Source organism: Eriocheir sinensis, unplaced genomic scaffold (genome assembly GCF_024679095.1).
Source record: "Eriocheir sinensis breed Jianghai 21 unplaced genomic scaffold, ASM2467909v1 Scaffold1126, whole genome shotgun sequence".
Lineage (NCBI taxonomy): Eukaryota > Metazoa > Arthropoda > Malacostraca > Decapoda > Varunidae > Eriocheir > Eriocheir sinensis.
This window is the reverse complement of record NW_026110437.1, coordinates 50084-69190: the sequence shown is the minus strand read 5'-3', so window position 1 is coordinate 69190 and position 19107 is coordinate 50084. Positions and strand designations below refer to the sequence as shown.

Here is a 19107-nt window from a genome sequence, read left to right as displayed (position 1 = left end):
AGTCAGGTTACTCTGGTATATCTTTACCTCAGTGGGTCAAGGCACACAATCACTAGTACTATTATAAAATGTTCTAATGTTTCCCGAGCTTCTACACCTATCTGATGTACTATAGATAGGTATAGGTACTTCTCCATTCACAGAGGCCACTTTTCTCAACTATCTTTGACAGGTCTCCCATTCACATTGTTTCACTCTGCTCCAGTGTCATCATATGCTTTCCCTCTCTGTATATTTCCTTTCTCCAAAGGGGATTGTCTTGAATTTCCAGTGTTATATTAATTTGGCCCACTGGTGTTCACTCATTTCCTCTCTTTGAAACTCAGCTTCCCCTTTGTTAACCTTTCTCAGAAGCTTCACCCCATTTCCCCTGAGAGCATGTGAACACTATCATGCCAACTGGTCTTGAATGATTTCTAATCTCCCGACATCTTAAGTGTTAGTTTTGCTGACCCATACAAGATAGCTGTGGGGTTACTACTTTCTCCATCCAAAAGCAACTTCCATATTCATACTGGCTAATTTCCCTTCTCTACCACTGATGTTAACACCCGTCATTTTCCTTACCTTGGCTTCATTCAGTTTTCTTTGTGCTTTCTCCTATGGCCTCCTTGCTTATCTCAAATGCTAAATAACCATGTGTTTCTATTACCTCTAAGATATTGTTTCCCAGCACCCGCTGTCCTACTGCTGGTGTGAATTTCCATTATTATGTTTAAAGATAAGTTTCCATTCCATACCAAAGTCATTTAGGATCAGGCAAAATCCTTCCACTAATACTACATCATCTGCATAACCCAGGCAAAGCAATACAACTTCTGATGTGTGGGCTTTATTACTTTGCCTATATCCACATATACACATGGAGGAGGGGGAATGATTATGAGCAGAAAGGATTGATTGATTATGTGGCAGCAGATGGAAGACTGAGAAAGGATATCTGTGACGCGAAGGTAGTAAGCGGGATGTTCGATGGCTCTGACCATCTTGCAAAAGTGGGTGTTTGAAAAGAAAGGTGAAGTAAAAAATGAAATACTGAAGATAGAAAAGTTACAGGAAAAAAGAAATAAAAGATGAGTATAACGTGAAATGGTAGATGCCTTAAGTGAAAAATGGGAAAGTGTGAAAGATAGTACAGATACTGAAAAAGTTTTTAGAACATTTAAAGAAGTAGTGTTAACTACAACAAAAAAGTGGTAGGGATGAAAGTGGTGAGAGATGGAAAAAGAAAAGGAAATTCATGGTGGACAGAAGAGATAAGGAGGATAGTAAAAGAGAAAAGGGAACTTTTTTAAGAAAACTTAAGAAAGAAATGTGGTTGAGCAAGTAAAAAGGGAAAGGAAAAAGAAATATAGAGAATGCAAAATGAAATTAAAACAAGCAATAAAAGAAAGTAAGAAGAGAGTTGGTGAATACTTTGGAAAAGACTAAGTGAAAAATATAAAGGGAACAGGAAACCATATTGGAAAGAAGTAAAAAACGAAAGAAAAGCATCACCCCAATAATATCTCCCTAAGGAAAATTAATGAAGTTTTGGGTGAGAATGGAAAGATGTTCAAAGACGGGGAAGCTGTGAAAGAGACATGGAGAGAATATTTCAAAAACTTAATGAATTTTGATGATGGACGTCCAGCAGCCGTTACAGCAACAGTTTTGAGCGGAGGTAGAGGAGGAGTATATAAAGAAAGAAGTATAACATATGAAGAAGTAAATCAGGCATTAAAAAGATTAAAAAATGGAAAAGCATCAGGAACTGATGGAATCAATCAAATATTTTCCTTCAGGATGGTAGGAGAAATAATAATAGCAAAAGGAAAGAAACTATACGCTGCCTTCATGGACTTTGAAAAAGTTTACGACAGATTCGATTGGATTGCATTGTGGGATGTTTTAAAGATTTATGGTGTGGGAGGAAAACTGCTTAGTGCAATAAAGTCTTTCTATGAGGATGCATCTGCATGTGTCAAAATTGGTGGAGAAACAAGTGAACATTTTGAGATAAAGGTGGGATTAAGGCAGGGGCGTGTCATGTCACCATGGTTGTTCAATATTTATATGGATGGTGTCATGAGAGAAATAAAGGGCAAAGTTGGAGTAAAAATGTACGCTGAGGGAAGGCAGTGGGTGCTGAATTCAATCCTGTTTACTGATGACACGGTGCTCATTGCAGAAAATGAAAGTGACTTACAAAACTTGGTCAGTGATTTTCATAGCGTCTGTAAAAGGAGAAAGCTGAAAGTGAATGTCAACAAAAGTAAAGTGATGGTTTGTGAGGGGAGTAGAAGTGAAGTTGTAGATTTTGTATGCCCATATAGAGTGGGAATTGAATGTGAAAAAGAATGCAAAATAATTCTGAATGGTGAAGAAATGGAGGAGGTCAATGAGTTTAAGTACCTTGGATCAGTTATCAGTTGAAAATACAATAATAGTACCAACCCTCACATATGAAAGTGAAACATGGGCCTGGAATGAAAGTCAGAGGTCTAGAGTGCAGGCAGTGGAAATGAGTTATTTGAGGAGTGCTTGTGGTGTGAGTAGAATGGATGGAATAAGTAATGAAAGTATGTATGAGCGTTTTGGAATGTGTCACGGGGATGAAGGGAATAAGTGACTTTAAAGTGGTTTGGCCACATGGAGCAAATGGAGGAGAGTAAGATGACCAGCAGAAGGGCGTATGTGAGATTGAGGGAGGGAATGTTAGAGGACGACCTCCAGTGAAATGGAGAGATAGGGTGCAGGAGTACGTTAGGGAGAAGGATGAGAGATCCTTGAGAGAAACTTTGAGCAGGCAAGGAGGGAGTGTCCGGATAGAGAAAGATGGAAACTTCTGCCGTGGCCATCCCCTGGTGGGAGCTCCTAAGAGCAGGCGTCGATGAGATGATGATGATGAATGAATTGAGAGGAATCACAGCAGAAATGTTGAAGTGTGGAGATGAAGTTACTATATGAATGGTCAAGATATGCGAAGTGGCCTGGGAAGGGGGGGGGGGGGGGAGGTCCCAGCAGACTTGACAAAAGCCATCATGTTTCCAGTTTACAAGGGGAAGGGCAGGAGAGGGGAGGTGGGAGTTGTAGGGGTATAAGTCTGCTGAGTGTAGGCTACCTGGAAAGGTATATGGAAAAGTCCTAATTGAGACTGCGCAAAGACTTACAGAAGAGAAAGTCAGTGAAGAACAAGGAGACTTCAGGAAGGGAAGAGGATGTGTGGATCAGATATTTTCCTTCAGGATGGTGTTTATTAGAAAAAATATTAGCAAAAGGAAAAAATACTATGCTGCCTTCATGGATCTAGTTATTCTAAAGAAAGTTTATGACAGAGTCGATTGGCTGGCATTGTGGGACGTCTTAAAGATATATGGTGTGGGAGGAAAACTGCTTTATGCAATAAAGTCTTTCTATGAGGATGCATCTGCATGTGTCAAAATTACTGGAGAAACAAGTGAACATTTTGAGATGAAAGTGGGCTAAGGCAGGGGTGTGTCATGTCATCGTGGTTGTTCAATATTTATATGGATGGTGTTATGAGAAATGAAGGGCAAAGTTGGGGAAACTGAAGTAAAAATGTATGCCGAGGGAGGTGATGAATTCAATCTTATTTGCTGATGACACGGTGCTCAATGCAGAAAATGAAAGTGACTTACAAAATTAGGTCAGTGTTTTTGATAGTGTATGTAAAAGGAGAAAGTTGAAAGTAAATGTCAACAAAAGTAAAGTGATGGTTTGTGAGCGGAGTAGAAGGGAGGTTGTAGAGTTTGTATGCCCATATAGAGTGGGCATTGAATGTGAAAAAGAATGCCAAATAATTTTGAATGGTGAAGAAATGGAGGAGGGTAATGAGTTTCAGTACCTTGGATCAGTTATGTGTAAGCATGGTGGTACAGAAGGAGAGAAAAGAGAAAGGGCATTGCAAGGATTGATTGATTGGAGGAGAAGCTGCGGATCCATCTCTGGCATGCCATCTCATTGTTGGGGGCTGAATTTCTCCATGGCATGGACTGGACCTCTGCCGACAGCTGGAGAAAGCTGCCATGGCACAAACCCTGACTGATGGAGACAACTGATTTCTTCTTCCACATCATGTTTGGCCCTGAAATATGAGTACAAGTTCAAATAAACAACATAATATATATATATATATATATATATATATATATATATATATATATATATATATATATATATATATATATATATATTAATTGGGATGTTTTTCTTGATTAGTGTTCTATACTAAAAGAGGTTAACCTGGTAGCTGCATGGATCATGTTTCTTAAAGGCCCGTCTGAGCGAGAAAAATGAGAAAAAATCATCACTCACGCAAACCATTTCATAATATATATCAACACATTTGTGATCAGTTTATGCATCATCTATTTTTGGGGGTTTATATCATGACAAAAATGTGGCCCTTCACTGGTACACGGTAAAGCCACAAATTTGGCCTGTTGCTGCTACCAGGTTAAGTTGGACTATGAATGGACAGATGTTGTTTTAAGAGCATCTGAAATAAACTTATGGGACTGATATATGATAATTAAATCTGTGATATTTATTAAGATGTGTCCAGTGATTTAATTGGCAAAGAATTGCAAAACACAAGCTAAGAAAATAAAAGTACTGAACTGATTGACGTATCGACACAGGAAATGGCCGTCGGAGAAATAAGAATGGATTAGTAATTAATATAGCCGAAGCAAGAACTAAAAGACATTGCATCGACATAAGTATGTGATAGAATAACAGGCATTATCTACATGAGTTATTTACTGCACAGTGCACACTATATGGGCTGGCAACATTGTCTTATTTTCTAGCAATTGAAGTTGCTTATATTGTGCATTATATTCTTGCATGGGAATGCTTGATGCTGGATGACAAAAACTAAATGATTAAACAATAATGTTATGTGGCGAATACCAGCTTGAGGTCACTCTAGGTCTAGGAGGACTTGCTCGTTGTTGTCAATGTCATCACGATCACTGCAAATAGATACATTACAATTAGAAATGCTTTGGTACCTGCCCTATATCTATATCTATTTGTCCAGAAGTCAAAACTCTTGACTCATGGACCAATTTGCAATTTTTTTGTTCAAAAGATTTAGCATTGTTGATTGACTTTAATAGCTATTTGGGAGTAAGACTAAGAATAATCATAAAATTCACTTTAGATCTTCATAAGAAAGGAAGCTGCAAATAATATATATATATATATATATATATATATATATATATATATATATATATATATATATATATATATATATATTTTTCTTGATTAGTGTACTATACTAAATCATGTCCGAGCAGAAAAATGAGAAAAATCATCACTCCAAAACCATTTCATAATATATATCAACACATTTGTGATCAGTTTATGCATCATCTATTTTTGGGGGTTTATATCATGGCAAAAATGTGGCCCATCGCTGGTACACGGTAAAGCCACAAATTTGGCCTGTTGCTGCTACCAGGTTAAGTTGGACTATGAATGGACAGATGTTGTTTTAAGAGCATCTGAAATAAACTTATGGGACTGATATATGATAATTAAATCTGTGATATTTATTAAGATGTGTCCAGTGATTTAATTGGCAAAGAATTGCAAAACACAAGCTAAGAAAATAAAAGTACTGAACTGATTGACGTATCGACACAGGAAATGGCCGTCGGAGAAATAAGAATGGATTAGTAATTAATATACCCGAAGCAAGAACTAAAAGACATTGCATCGACATAAGTATGTGATAAAATAACAGGCATTATCTACATGAGTTATTTACTGCACAGTGCACACTATATGGGCTGGCAACATTGTCTTATTTTCTAGCAATTGAAGTTGCTTATATTGTGCATTATATTCTTGCATGGGAATGATTGCTTGATGCTGGATGACAAAAACTAAATGATTAAACAATAATGTTATGTGGCGAATACCAGCTTGAGGTCACTCTAGGTCTAGGAGGAATGCTCGTTGTTGTCAATGTCATCACGATCACTGCAAATAGATACATTACAATTAGAAATGCTTTGGTACCTGCCCTATATCTATATCTATACTTGTCCAGAAGTCAAAACTCTTGACTCATGGACCAATTTGCAATTTTTTTGGTTCAAAAAGATTTTAGCATTGTTGATTGACTTTAATAGCTATTTGGGAGTAAGACTAAGAATAATCATAAAATTCACTTTTAGATCTTCATTAGAAAGGAAGCTGCAAATAACAAAAGCCACAATATACTGTGAACTAATTAATTTCAAATGTGAGAAAAAATATGACCAAAACAAATTAAACAATAGTACAAATGCTAGCTAGCATGGGTATTAGTATCATTTTGCAACACCCAGGGATTCCTGGGAGGTATTTTACAGAAAGGATAGCTACCGATCGTCAAGTAGGATCAATGAGGTTAGGTGACGTTTATAATTTTTTGTTAAGTTAAAATAAGGCAACATTCTGAATGATAGTTAGTTTGGTAAAAATTTACGTCCAAAATCATAATGTTTGTTTAAAAAATAGTCAGTAACACAAATCGGAAATTTATCTGAGTTAGGAGAGGTGAACTTATATTAAGTTAGGTATGTCAGAGCAAGGTTTCTAAACAAGTTGATTTAGGATTAAAGGAAAAAAGTCATAAGTGATGCAAGCTTGAGTACTAGAGCAAGTTCGGTTTAAGAGCTACCGGTACGTCAAATTGATTTGGTTTGGTTACTAAAAATAAGCAAAGGAAGGTAATTTTGTTAGGACACTTCTGACATTTAAGTTAGGTTAAAAATATCAACTTTTCTAAATAATTGTTGATTTGGTTAAAACTGGCTATCTTAAATAGCAGATTAAGTTGAAATAACTATATGTCAATGATAAATTTACACAGGTTAGGTTAATATGATTAGGTTTGGTTTATCGCCGCTGGGAGGTTAGTCAGGTAAAAATTAAATAACAGACACTAGTGACCCAAATAGGTATTGTTTAGGGTTTGGTAAGATTGGTGGGAAACGTTTGTTGAAGTCAGTCACGAGATTAACAGGTGTGTTAGGTTTAAAGAGTTGAATATTGTAAAGGATAAGTCTGGCGAGGTAAAATATTGGCTCACCTGTGTTCGTTCCTTGGGCAGGAGTCTGTGGCTGCCGGTGTTGATCACAGGTAAGATACACGTGCACCAGTGATGACTGGACCTTCACAGACTACCTAAGGTGAGTGATAACAGACACTGGATGCCCTCCAGGCGATGGCTGGGGGCTGTATAACGCCAGCCACACACTGCGGCCCGCGGGGCTTCCAGCAAGGTTACTCCCAGGGCTCCTTGTGTGACAGCCTGTGGATGGTGGCAGGCGGTCACCAGCCATCGCTTGGAGGGTCTCCAGTGTCTGTTATCACTCAATCTCTGTCAGCCTGTGAAGGTTGCACCTGCATTTTACCTGTCGGCGAACACCACTTCAGTCGTGATGGCCATGTAGGTGTTTCCAAGGTCCGCCTCGCCGAACCACTCATCTCAGCACGGTCAGCACAGTCCACAGATATTTCAGGATGAGTTTCAAATCATTACACGCCTCCAATTCGTCTAGACGAGGCCGATATATTTTTGGGTGATGCCTTTCCTCTCGCTGTAATCCACCATGTTGCAATACTTAGGCATTTTTAACGGTGCTATGGGAGCCCCTTCCCCGCCTTAAATTTTCCGCCCGCTAAGTGCTCCAGCTTCAGCGCTAAGCGGCCCGGCGCCATTTTAAGTAGAAAACTTAACGATTCTTTGCCGTTAAGTGCACTTAGCGATGCTAAGAACGTTTGTGTATACCGCCAGGGGCCGTATACACAACTATTCTAAGAATAATACTAAGCCTTGCACTTAACAACTTTTAGCTAAGCATAGGCCCTTAAGTATTACTTAGAATTCCCCTTAGCGGACTCTAAGCTAAGTATTTTTTGAGCAAAATACCGGTATGAAGTACATCACCTAGCAAAACGATCACTTGCAAAAGCATTGTATATGGCTACCACAGTGCATATTATGCAAAGATGAAATAGCTATAATGCATTCAACATGTATCTATCTGTACACAAAAGCTTGTTTGGAAACAATAGACACAACAGTGGAGTAAATGATCGACATAAACGAGCCTTCTTCTTCTTCCTCTTGTGGTCTTTATTGCCTATGATCGTTATATAGGTGCATCTTTTCATGTTTCCGGTGTACCTCCACTATTCTTTTATGTGTTTTGGTAAAATATGTATATTACTGCCCTGACGTCGTCTCCTCAGCCGCCGGTGACAACAAAGGCGTAGCGCGAAGCGTATCACACGGAATTACCAAATAATAAAAGTAAACAAGTCAAAAACAAACTAAATCTAACCAGACCTGACCAAACCTAACTATACCTAGCCTATGACCAACCTAACCTGACCCCTCTACCGCCAAAATGCAATGTGCTAAGATGCGTTAATTCACACTCCTCAATAGTTTGAAGTTTCTTCAATATTCAAGCTGTTTGTCACTGTACTGTATTCAGAGACCAACATACAACACATGATGCATTAGCCTCACGTGAGATGGTTACCATAATTTCAGACTCGTGTGTTCAGTGACTTTCTTGTTTATTTATTTTGATAAATATCAACTTTCAGTCAGGTTACTCTGGTATATCTTTACCTCAGTGGGTCAAGGCACACAATCACTAGTACTATTATAAAATGTTCTAATGTTTCCCGAGCTTCTACACCTATCTGATGTACTATAGATAGGTATAGGTACTTCTCCATTCACAGAGGCCACTTTTCTCAACTATCTTTGACAGGTCTCCCATTCACATTGTTTCACTCTGCTCCAGTGTCATCATATGCTTTCCCTCTCTGTATATTTCCTTTCTCCAAAGGGGATTGTCTTGAATTTCCAGTGTTATATTAATTTGGCCCACCGGTGTTCACTCATTTCCTCTCTTTGAAACTCAGCTTCCCCTTTGTTAACCTTTCTCAGAAGCTTCACCCCATTTCCCCTGAGAGCATGTGAACACTATCATGCCAACTGGTCTTGAATGATTTCTAATCTCCCGACATCTTAAGTGTTAGTTTTGCTGACCCATACAAGATAGCTGTGGGGTTACTACTTTCCCCATCCAAAGGCAACATCCATATTCAAACTGGCTAATTTCCCTTCTCTACCACTGATGCTAACACCCGTCATTTTCCCTACCTTGGCTTCATTCAGTTTTCTTTGTGCTTTCTCCTATGGCCTCCTTGCTTATCTCAAATGCTAAATAACCATGTGTTTCTATTACCTCTAAGATATTGTTTCCCAGCACCCGCTGTCCTACTGCTGGTGTGAATTTCCATTATTATGTTTAAAGATAAGTTTCCATTCCATACCAAAGTCATTTAGGATCAGGCAAAATCCTTCCACTAATACTACATCATCTGCATAACCTAGGCAAAGCAATACAACTTCTGATGTGTGGGGCTTTATTACTTTTGCCTATATCCACATATACACATGGAGGACGGGGAATTATTATGAGCAGAAAGGATTGATTGATTATGTGGCAGTAGATGGAAGACTGAGAAAGGATATCTGTGACGCGAAGGTAGTAAGCGGGATGTTCGATGGCTCTGACCATCTTGCAAAAGTGGGTGTTTGAAAAGAAAGGTGAAGTAAAAAAGGAAATACTGAAGATAGAAAAGTTACAGGAAAAAAGAAATAAAAGATGAGTATAACGTGAAATGGCAGATGCCTTAAGTGAAAAATGGGAAAGTGTGAAAGATAGTACAGATACTGAAAAAGTTTTTAGAACATTTAAAGAAGTAGTGTTAACTACAACAAAAAAGTGGTAGGGATGAAAGTGGTGAGAGATGGAAAAAGAAAAGGAAATTCATGGTGGACAGAAGAGATAAGGAGGATAGTAAAAGAGAAAAGGGAACTTTTTTAAGAAAACTGAGAAAGAAATGTGGTTGGGCAAGTAAAAAGGGAAAGGAAAAAGAAATATAGAGAATGCAAAATGAAATTAAAACAAGCAATAAAAGAAAGTAAGAAGAGAGTTGGTGAAGACTTTGGAAAAGACTAAGTGAAAAATATAAAGGGAACAGGAAATCATATTGGAAAGAAGTAAAAAACGAAAGAAAAGCATCACCCCAATAATATCTCCCCAAGGAAAATTAATGAAGTTATGGGTGAGAATGGAAAGATGTTCAAAGACGGGGAAGCTGTGAAAGAGACATGGAGAGAATATTTCAAAAACTTAATGAATTTTGATGATGGACGTCCAGCAGCTGTTACAGCAACAGTTTTGAGCGGAGGTAGAGGAGGAGTATATAAAGAAAGAAGTATAACATATGAAGAAGTAAATCAGGCATTAAAAAGATTAAAAAATGGAAAAGCATCAGGAACTGATGGAATCAATCAAATATTTTCCTTCAGGATGGTAGGAGAAAAAATAATAGCAAAAGGAAAGAAACTATACGCTGCCTTCATGGACTTTGAAAAAGTTTACGACAGATTCGATTGGATTGCATTGTGGGATGTTTTAAAGATTTATGGTGTGGGAGGAAAACTGCTTAGTGCAATAAAGTCTTTCTATGAGGATGCATCTGCATGTGTCAAAATTGGTGGAGAAACAAGTGAACATTTTGAGATAAAGGTGGGATTAAGGCAGGGGCGTGTCATGTCACCATGGTTGTTCAATATTTATATGGATGGTGTCATGAGAGAAATAAAGGGCAAAGTTGGAGTAAAAATGTACGCTGAGGGAAGGCAGTGGGTGCTGAATTCAATCCTGTTTACTGATGACACAGTGCTCATTGCAGAAAATGAAAGTGACTTACAAAACTTGGTCAGTGATTTTCATAGCGTCTGTAAAAGGAGAAAGCTGAAAGTAAATGTCAACAAAAGTAAAGTGATGGTTTGTGAGGGGAGTAGAAGTGAAGTTGTAGATTTTGTATGCCCATATAGAGTGGGAACTGAATGTGAAAAAGAATGCAAAATAATTCTGAATGGTGAAGAAATGGAGGAGGTCAATGAGTTTAAGTACCTTGGATCAGTTATCAGTTGAAAATACAATAATAGTACCAACCCTCACATATGCAAGTGAAACATGGGCCTGGAATGAAAGTCAGAGGTCTAGAGTGCAGGCAGTGGAAATGAGTTATTTGAGGAGTGCTTGTGGTGTGAGTAGAATGGATGGAATAAGTAATAAAGTGTGTATGAGCGTTTTGGAATGTGTCGCGGGGGTGAAGGGAATAAGTGACTTTAAAGTGGTTTGGCCACATGGAGCGAATGGAGGAGAGTAAGATGACCAGCAGAAGGGCGTATGTGAGATTGAGGGAGGGAATGTTAGAGGACAACCTCCAGTGAAATGGAGAGATAGGGTGCAGGAGTACGTTAGGGAGAAGGATGAGAGATCCTTGAGAAACTTTGAGCAGGCAAGGAGGGAGTGTCCGGATAGAGAAAGATGGAAACTTCTGCCGTGGCCATCCCCTGGTGGGAGCTCCTAAGAGCAGGCGTCGATGAGATGATGATGATGAATGAATTGAGAGGAATCAGAGCAGAAATGTTGAAGTGTGGAGATGAAGTTACTATATGAATGGTCAAGATATGCGAAGTGGCCTGGGAAGGGGGGGGGGGAGGTCCCAGCAGACTTGACAAAAGCCATCATGGTCCCAGTTTACAAGGGGAAGGGCAGGAGAGGGGAGGTGGGAGTTGTAGGGGTATAAGTCTGCTGAGTGTAGGCTACCTGGAAAGGTATATGGAAAAGTCCTAATTGAGACTGCGCAAAGACTTACAGAAGAGAAAGTCAGTGAAGAACAAGGAGACTTCAGGAAGGGAAGAGGATGTGTGGATCAGATATTTTCCTTCAGTATGGTGTTTTATTAGAAAAAATATTAGCAAAAGGAAAAAATACTATGCTGCCTTCATGGATCTAGTTATTCTAAAGAAAGTTTATGACAGAGTCGATTGGCTGGCATTGTGGGACGTCTTAAAGATATATGGTGTGGGAGGAAAACTGCTTTATGCAATAAAGTCTTTCTATGAGGATGCATCTGCATGTGTCAAAATTACTGGAGAAACAAGTGAACATTTTGAGATGAAAGTGGGCTAAGGCAGGGGTGTGTCATGTCATCGTGGTTGTTCAATATTTATATGGATGGTGTTATGAGAAATGAAGGGCAAAGTTGGGGAAATTGAAGTAAAAATGTATGCTGAGGGAGGGAAGGAAGTGGGTGATGAATTCAATCTTATTTGCTGATGACACGGTGCTCATTGCAGAAAATGAAAGTGACTTACAAAATTTGGTCAGTGTTTTGATAGTGTATGTAAAAGGATAAAGTTGAAAGTAAATGTCAACAAAAGTAAAGTGATGATTTGTGAGCGGAGTAGAAGGGAGGTTGTAGAGTTTGTATGCCCATATAGAGTGGGCATTGAATGTGAAAAAGAATGCCAAATAATTTTGAATGGTGAAGAAATGGAGGAGGGTAATGAGTTTCAGTACCTTGGATCAGTTATGTGTAAGCATGGTGGTACAGAAGGAGAAAAGAGAAAGGGCATTGCAAGGATTGATTGATTGGAGGAGAAGCTGCGGATCCATCTCTGGCATGCCATCTCATTGTTGGGGGCTGAATTTCTCCATGGCATGGACTGGACCTCTGCCGGACAGCTGGAGAAAGCTGCCATGGCACAAACCAGACTGATGGAGACAACTGATTTCTTCTTCCACATCATGTTTGGCCCTGAAATATGAGTACAAGTTCAAATAAACAACATAATATATATGTATATATATATATATATATATATATATATATATATATATATATATATATATATATATATATATATATATATATATATATATATATTAATTGGGATGTTTTCTTGATTAGTGTACTATACTAAAAGAGGTTAACCTGGTAGCTGCAGGGATCATGTTTCTTAAAGGCCCCTCCGAGCGAGAAAAATGAGAAAAAATCATCACTCACGCAAACCATTTCATAATATATATCAACACATTTGTGATCAGTTTATGCATCATCTATTTTTGGGGGTTTATATCATGGCAAAAATGTGGCCCGTCGCTGGTACACGGTAAAGCCACAAATTTGGCCTGTTGCTGCTACCAGGTTAAGTTGGACTATGAATGGACAGATGTTGTTTTAAGAGCATCTGAAATAAACTTATGGGACTGATATATGATAATTAAATCTGTGATATTTATTAAGATGTGTCCAGTGATTTAGTTGGCAAAGAATTGCAAAACACAAGCTAAGAAAATAAAAGTACTGAACTGATTGACGTATCGACACAGGAAATGGCCGTCGGAGAAATAAGAATGGATTAGTAATTAATATACCCGAAGCAAGAACTAAAAGACATTGCATCGACATAAGTATGTGATAGAATAACAGGCATTATCTACATGAGTTATTTACTGCACAGTGCACACTATATGGGCTGGCAACATTGTCTTATTTTCTAGCAATTGAAGTTGCTTATATTGTGCATTATATTCTTGCATGGGAATGATTGCTTGATGCTGGATGATAAAAACTAAATGATTAAACAATAATGTTATGTGGCGAATACCAGCTTGAGGTCACTCTAGGTCTAGGAGGACTTGCTCGTTGTTGTCAATGTCATCACGATCACTGCAAATAGATACATTACAATTAGAAATGCTTTGGTACCTGCCCTATATCTATATCTATACTTGTCCAGAAGTCAAAACTCTTGACTCATGGACCAATTTGCAATTTTTTTTGTTCATAAAGATTTTAGCATTGTTGATTGACTTTAATAGCTATTTGGGAGTAAGACTAAGAATAATCATAAAATTCACTTTTAGATCTTCATAAGAAAGGAAGCTGCAAATAACAAAAGCCATAATAGACTGTGAACTAATTAATTTTAAATGTGAAAAAAAAAACATGACCAAAACAAATTAAACAATACTACAATGCTAGCTAGCATGGGTATTAGTATCATTTTGCAACACCCAGGGATTCCTGGGAGGTATTTTACAGGAAGGATAGCTACCGTTCGTTAAGTAGGATCAATGAGGTTAGGTGACGTTTATAATTTTTTGTGAAGTTAAAATAAGGCAACATTCTGAATGATAGTTAGTTTGGTAAAAAATTTACATCCAAAATCAAAATGTTTGTTTAAAAAATAGTCAGTAACACAAATTGGAAATTTATCTGAGTTAGGAGAGGTGAACTTATATTAAGTTAGGTATGTCAGAGCAAGGTTTCTAAACAAGTTGATTTAGGATTAAAGGAAAAAAGTCATAAGTGATGCAAGCTTGAGTACTAGAGCAAGTTCGGTTTAAGAGCTACCGGTACATCAAATTGATTTGGTTTGGTTACTAAAAATAAGCAAAGGAAGGTAATTTTGTTAGGACACTTCTGACATTTAAGTTAGGTTAAAAATATCAACTTTTCTAAATAATTGTTGATTTGGTTAAAACTGGCTATCTTAAATAACAGATTAAGTTGAAATAACTATATGTCAATGATAAATTTACCCAGGTTAGGTTAATATGATTAGGTTTGGTTTATCGCCGCTGGGAGGTTAGTCAAGTAAAAATTAAATAACAGACACTAGTGACCCAAATAGGTATTGTTTAGGGTTTGGTAAGGTTGGTGGGAGACGTTTGTTGAAGTCAGTCACAAGATTAACAGGTGCGTTAGGTTTAAAGAGTTGAATATTGTAAACGATAAGTCTGGCGAGGTAAAATATTGGCTCACCTGTGTTCGTTCCTTGGGCAGGAGTCTGTGGCTGCCGGTGTTGATCACAGGTAAGATACACGTGCACCAGTGATGACTGGACCTTCACAGACTACCTAAGGTGAGTGATAACAGACACTGGATGCCCTCCAGGCGATGGCTGGGGGCTGTATAACGCCAGCCACACACTGCGGCCCGCGGGGCTTCCAGCAAGGTTACTCCCAGGGCTCCTTGTGTGACAGCCTGTGGATGGTGGCAGGCGGTCACCAGCCATCGCTTGGAGGGTCTCCAGTGTCTGTTATCACTCAATCTCTGTCAGTCTGTGAAGGTTGCACCTGCATTTTACCTGTCGGCGAACACCACTTCAGTCGTGATGGCCATGTAGGTGTTTCCAAGGTCCGCCTCGCCGAACCACTCATCTCAGCACGGTCAGCACAGTCCACAGATATTTCAGGATGAGTTTCAAATCATTACACGCCTCCAATTCGTCTAGACGAGGCAGATACATTAGGAGGTGATGCCTTTCCTCCCGCTGTAATCCACCATGTTGCAATACTTATGCATTTTTAACGGTGCTAAGGGAGCCCCTTCCCCGCCTTAAATTTTCCGCCCGCTAAGTGCTCCAGCTCCAGCGCTAAGCGGCTCGGCGCCATTTTAAGTAGAAAACTTAACGATTCTTTGCCGTTAAGTGCACTTAGCGATGCTAAGAACGTTTGTGTATACCGCCCCAGGACATCTTCGGCTTTTCCTTCGTATATTTCACGAGTAAATAGTGTTCTATTTGTTATTTTAGAAGGGCATATATTGAAAAGTATCAGAATATTTGTATGACTGATATTATGTCGCAAACTTCGCTAAAGTTGATATATATTTTTTAGTTTGTAAAGTCTGTGGTGTTTCCATTTGATCGTAAACGTAAAGTTATTCCTGAAAATTCATTTATAATTGTCCCCAAGAATGGCAAAAGACGGCAGATTGATAACTAAATATGGCATTATTATGGGAATACTTAACATATACCATAAAAAAGGGTATTTCTTGGCCACCACCTTGATTTAAGACAAAAATGCCATAAATGACACGACCTGGCAACCCCGGTGTGGCTGTCCAGGTGTGTGACGAGTCATGGATACCAACCTGTCTCATAAATTAACTTACCCGCGTTACTTGTTATTTACTTGTAGATCAACAACGCTATTGTTTTGTTTTATGAGATATAATGTATATGAATACAATGTTGTGTAAAAAATGCATTATTTATCTCGTTTTCTGTAATTATTGATTTGAAAGTGCTGCCAACATTATTATGACGTGCGGATTGGTGCCTCATATCTGTCCCGGGGATGGGAAGGTGACGGGACGGCTTGTCCATACCCCAGTCCCGCTTATGGGGATGGGGACGGAAAGGGAATTGGGAAGACTAACACTATGGCCGTTAGACTCCACTCTGTCCAAGAGAGCTGTGTGAGTGGAGCCCCTCCACACGTGAGATGCATACTCCATGCGTAACGTAAAGGGGCGCAAATGTCTACCCGGCTGGTGACCAAGTAACGATCTCATTCATACCTGGCCAGCCCAGGGCCTACAGTGACTACAAGGTTAACCATGACTGAGGAGAATACTGGCGATAAAGGAATAGGTATCCTACTCCACACGCGGGTGGCGCGATTCACCCTTTTGTATATGCTCGTGCGGGACCTCACCTTTATCTTACCAGGAATAAGTTACCCAACCCATTCCAACAAGTCCATTTAGTATCCACAGGTCTACGTAATTCACAATTTCTCCCGGGTAATTACAACTCTTTTGCAAACGAAAAGATGAAAAAATGACAAAAGGAATTCTTTAACTTTTTTTCCCGTCATCGATTCTAGCATTATTGCAAACTTTGGTTTTTCGATAATTTCTTTGTGGAGTTGAAATCTCTGAAAAGTTACCCGCCGTGTTTCCCTTTCCCTTCCATCACGGCAGCCACCACGTGACTAATTACCGAACTATCCTGAAGATGACGAGTGTAGCTCGTTTTTCATCCCTTTCCCTTGTATTATGACGATTGTATGAGAAGCCACGCTGGGGAGAAGGTACAGATTCCTGAGGTACGAGTACTTGCCAGTTAATAAATAATCACTATCATCGATAACTTCAGCGATTACCTAATCATATAAAAAATAATGTTATGAATTATATGAGACGACGAAATGAGAAAATATAGGAAATGCATACAAATCAAAAGAGTGACAACGATACGAGTGAGCCACACAATAGGTATAAATGACAGGGACAGTTAGGCAGACAAAACACCTGTGCTTAGTTAAATTTCATCCTTGTAAAACATTCACTCACCTATTTACTGGGAAGGAGTCCAAACCAGATTCTGCCACAGTCTTGCGCTTGTTCTTTGAGTACTTGGATCCCAAACAAACGCCAAAGGCCGCCACGCTGCTGGCATTACTACGTCCACTCTAGCGGCGCGAGGACTACAGGAAAGGTTAGCGATGATACGGCAGCTCCTTTCAACAAACTCCTCGAGTACCCCCTTATCATCATGATATATTTCTCTTATGTTATATATTATGTTATTTTCTATGCATCTATCTGTACATCAGCACACACACACACACACACACACACACACACACACACACACACACACACGGATATCCCGATGAACCGTCTCGATACCCACGGGTGAGCAGCGGTATTACTTTAACAACTTTGTCCTCGCCGCATCAACACCCGGGTTTGATGCAGCCGTCCCACGCACAACCAGAGGTCAAAGGGCACGTCTGGGCTAACTTGGATGGCAACAGCTGTCCATAAGGCCTAGGCGAGCTTATTGGAGGCGAGAGAGACAATTTCGCGTCGCAAAACAATGTATGCTATGTAGTATTATGTCAGCACGGACTTGTGTTTGCCTCGTCTGACCGTAGGAAATGTAAGGGTACTGTGAGGTAATTGTAAGGTAAATGTTATGGTAAATGTCTAGGGAAGGGCATTGTAAAGAATCACGTGTCCGATAATGCTCGGAGCCTGAGTGCGACATGGGGTTTGGGAGAGGCGGTGGACTGCTGGGCGAATTCGTTTTATTTTCATATTATTATTCTTGAGCTTATCAGAGGTGCCAGTCACACGGTTTCTAGTTGACAGATCACCTCACTGCCACCTGCTACCTATTATATTCTGTAAGCGGATACGGGTACTACACATTAATAAATCTACATATATTAATTAAGATGAGTGGGAAAACTACATACGATCCTCGAGTCTGGGAGCGGAGGACGGAAAAAAAATAAGGAAGAAAATTGGGAGCAGCGGAAAGGGAGAGTTGAATGTCGTGGAGTGACTTGTACAACGTTTTGGCCACTCCTATGTACTCTACTCAGGAGCAGTAAGTGGCGGGCTTCTTTTTCATTATTGTTTTATTTTTTTTCACGCCCTTGAACTGTCTCCATATCTGTAAAAAAAATCGCCGGAGCAACACCTGAGTGGGAAGATTTCGTGCCTCATTGCTAGTTATTCTTGCGTCAGATGAAATAATTATTCAGTATTTCAATGAGCTCCGAACACCATTCCCACCATCTCCGAGGAACTATAACATGGGTCGTATTATAAGACACCTCGTCACCCAAGTACGCATATTTTATAAGGGTTTCGTAGCAGGTGTGGGCATTTCCAGTAGTAGTTTTATGACCCTGGTGTTAGTCTGACCCTTCTTCTGTACCATGAACCTGAAGAAACACTTATTAGAACCCGAAGGACCCATCTTTGACCTTTAGAAATAGCTGATGTGAGAAGCGAAAGTGTCTTATGATACCGAGCACAGTCTCCAGCTCGATAACCTCCCGCCACACTCCTCCCCTGGCCGATCTCAGTCACCTTATCATTGCCATCGCTCCATGATGCCACCACCGTTGTCACTGTCATCACCATCATCATCCTTGCCCACATTATCATCGTAGTCGTTACTATCATTATCACCATCAGTACTTGGTCCTTGTTTATCTCCACATCACCCTCTGTTTTCAGGATTCTCACCTTCCCCTCCCTCCTTCATATATATATATATATATATATATATATATATATATATATATATATATATATATATATATATATATATATATATATATATATATATATATATATTTATATTATATGAATATTTATAGACATATATATACACCCACTTGACAATTTTGCAATTTTTTATAATTTATCTTCTTGCATGATCATAAGATTATATTTACCTAGTCAGTTAGTTATTTTATATGTGCTGTTGACAAAAATAGTCATAATCTGCCAGGCTACCAGAATGCAGCGGTGATGAACGCCTTTTTCCACATCATTACCAGAATTCTATCTTATAAATCTGCGCTAACAGGCAGCGAAATCTCAATCCAAACA

The 19107-nt window shown here is 39.1% G+C and overlaps 2 long non-coding RNA genes across 3 annotated transcripts; both read right to left on the bottom strand.

Moving 5' to 3' along the window:
• Positions 1 to 1521: 1521 nt before the first annotated feature.
• LOC126989292 (uncharacterized) lies at positions 1522 to 15412 on the bottom strand. 2 transcript variants are annotated; one of them, XR_007743158.1, is made up of 4 exons: positions 14725 to 15344; positions 13565 to 13626; positions 12626 to 12711; positions 1522 to 4001 (listed from the first exon to the last, which is right to left on the bottom strand). It is a non-coding gene; the product is annotated as an uncharacterized LOC126989292 (long non-coding RNA). The 2 variants fall into 2 exon arrangements; XR_007743157.1 differs by having other exon boundaries at positions 2664 to 2709; positions 11330 to 12711; positions 14725 to 15412.
• LOC126989291 (uncharacterized) lies at positions 4043 to 7587 on the bottom strand. Its single transcript, XR_007743156.1, has 3 exons — positions 7094 to 7587; positions 4918 to 4979; positions 4043 to 4087 (listed from the first exon to the last, which is right to left on the bottom strand). It is a non-coding gene; the product is annotated as an uncharacterized LOC126989291 (long non-coding RNA).
• Positions 15413 to 19107: the final 3695 nt, after the last annotated feature.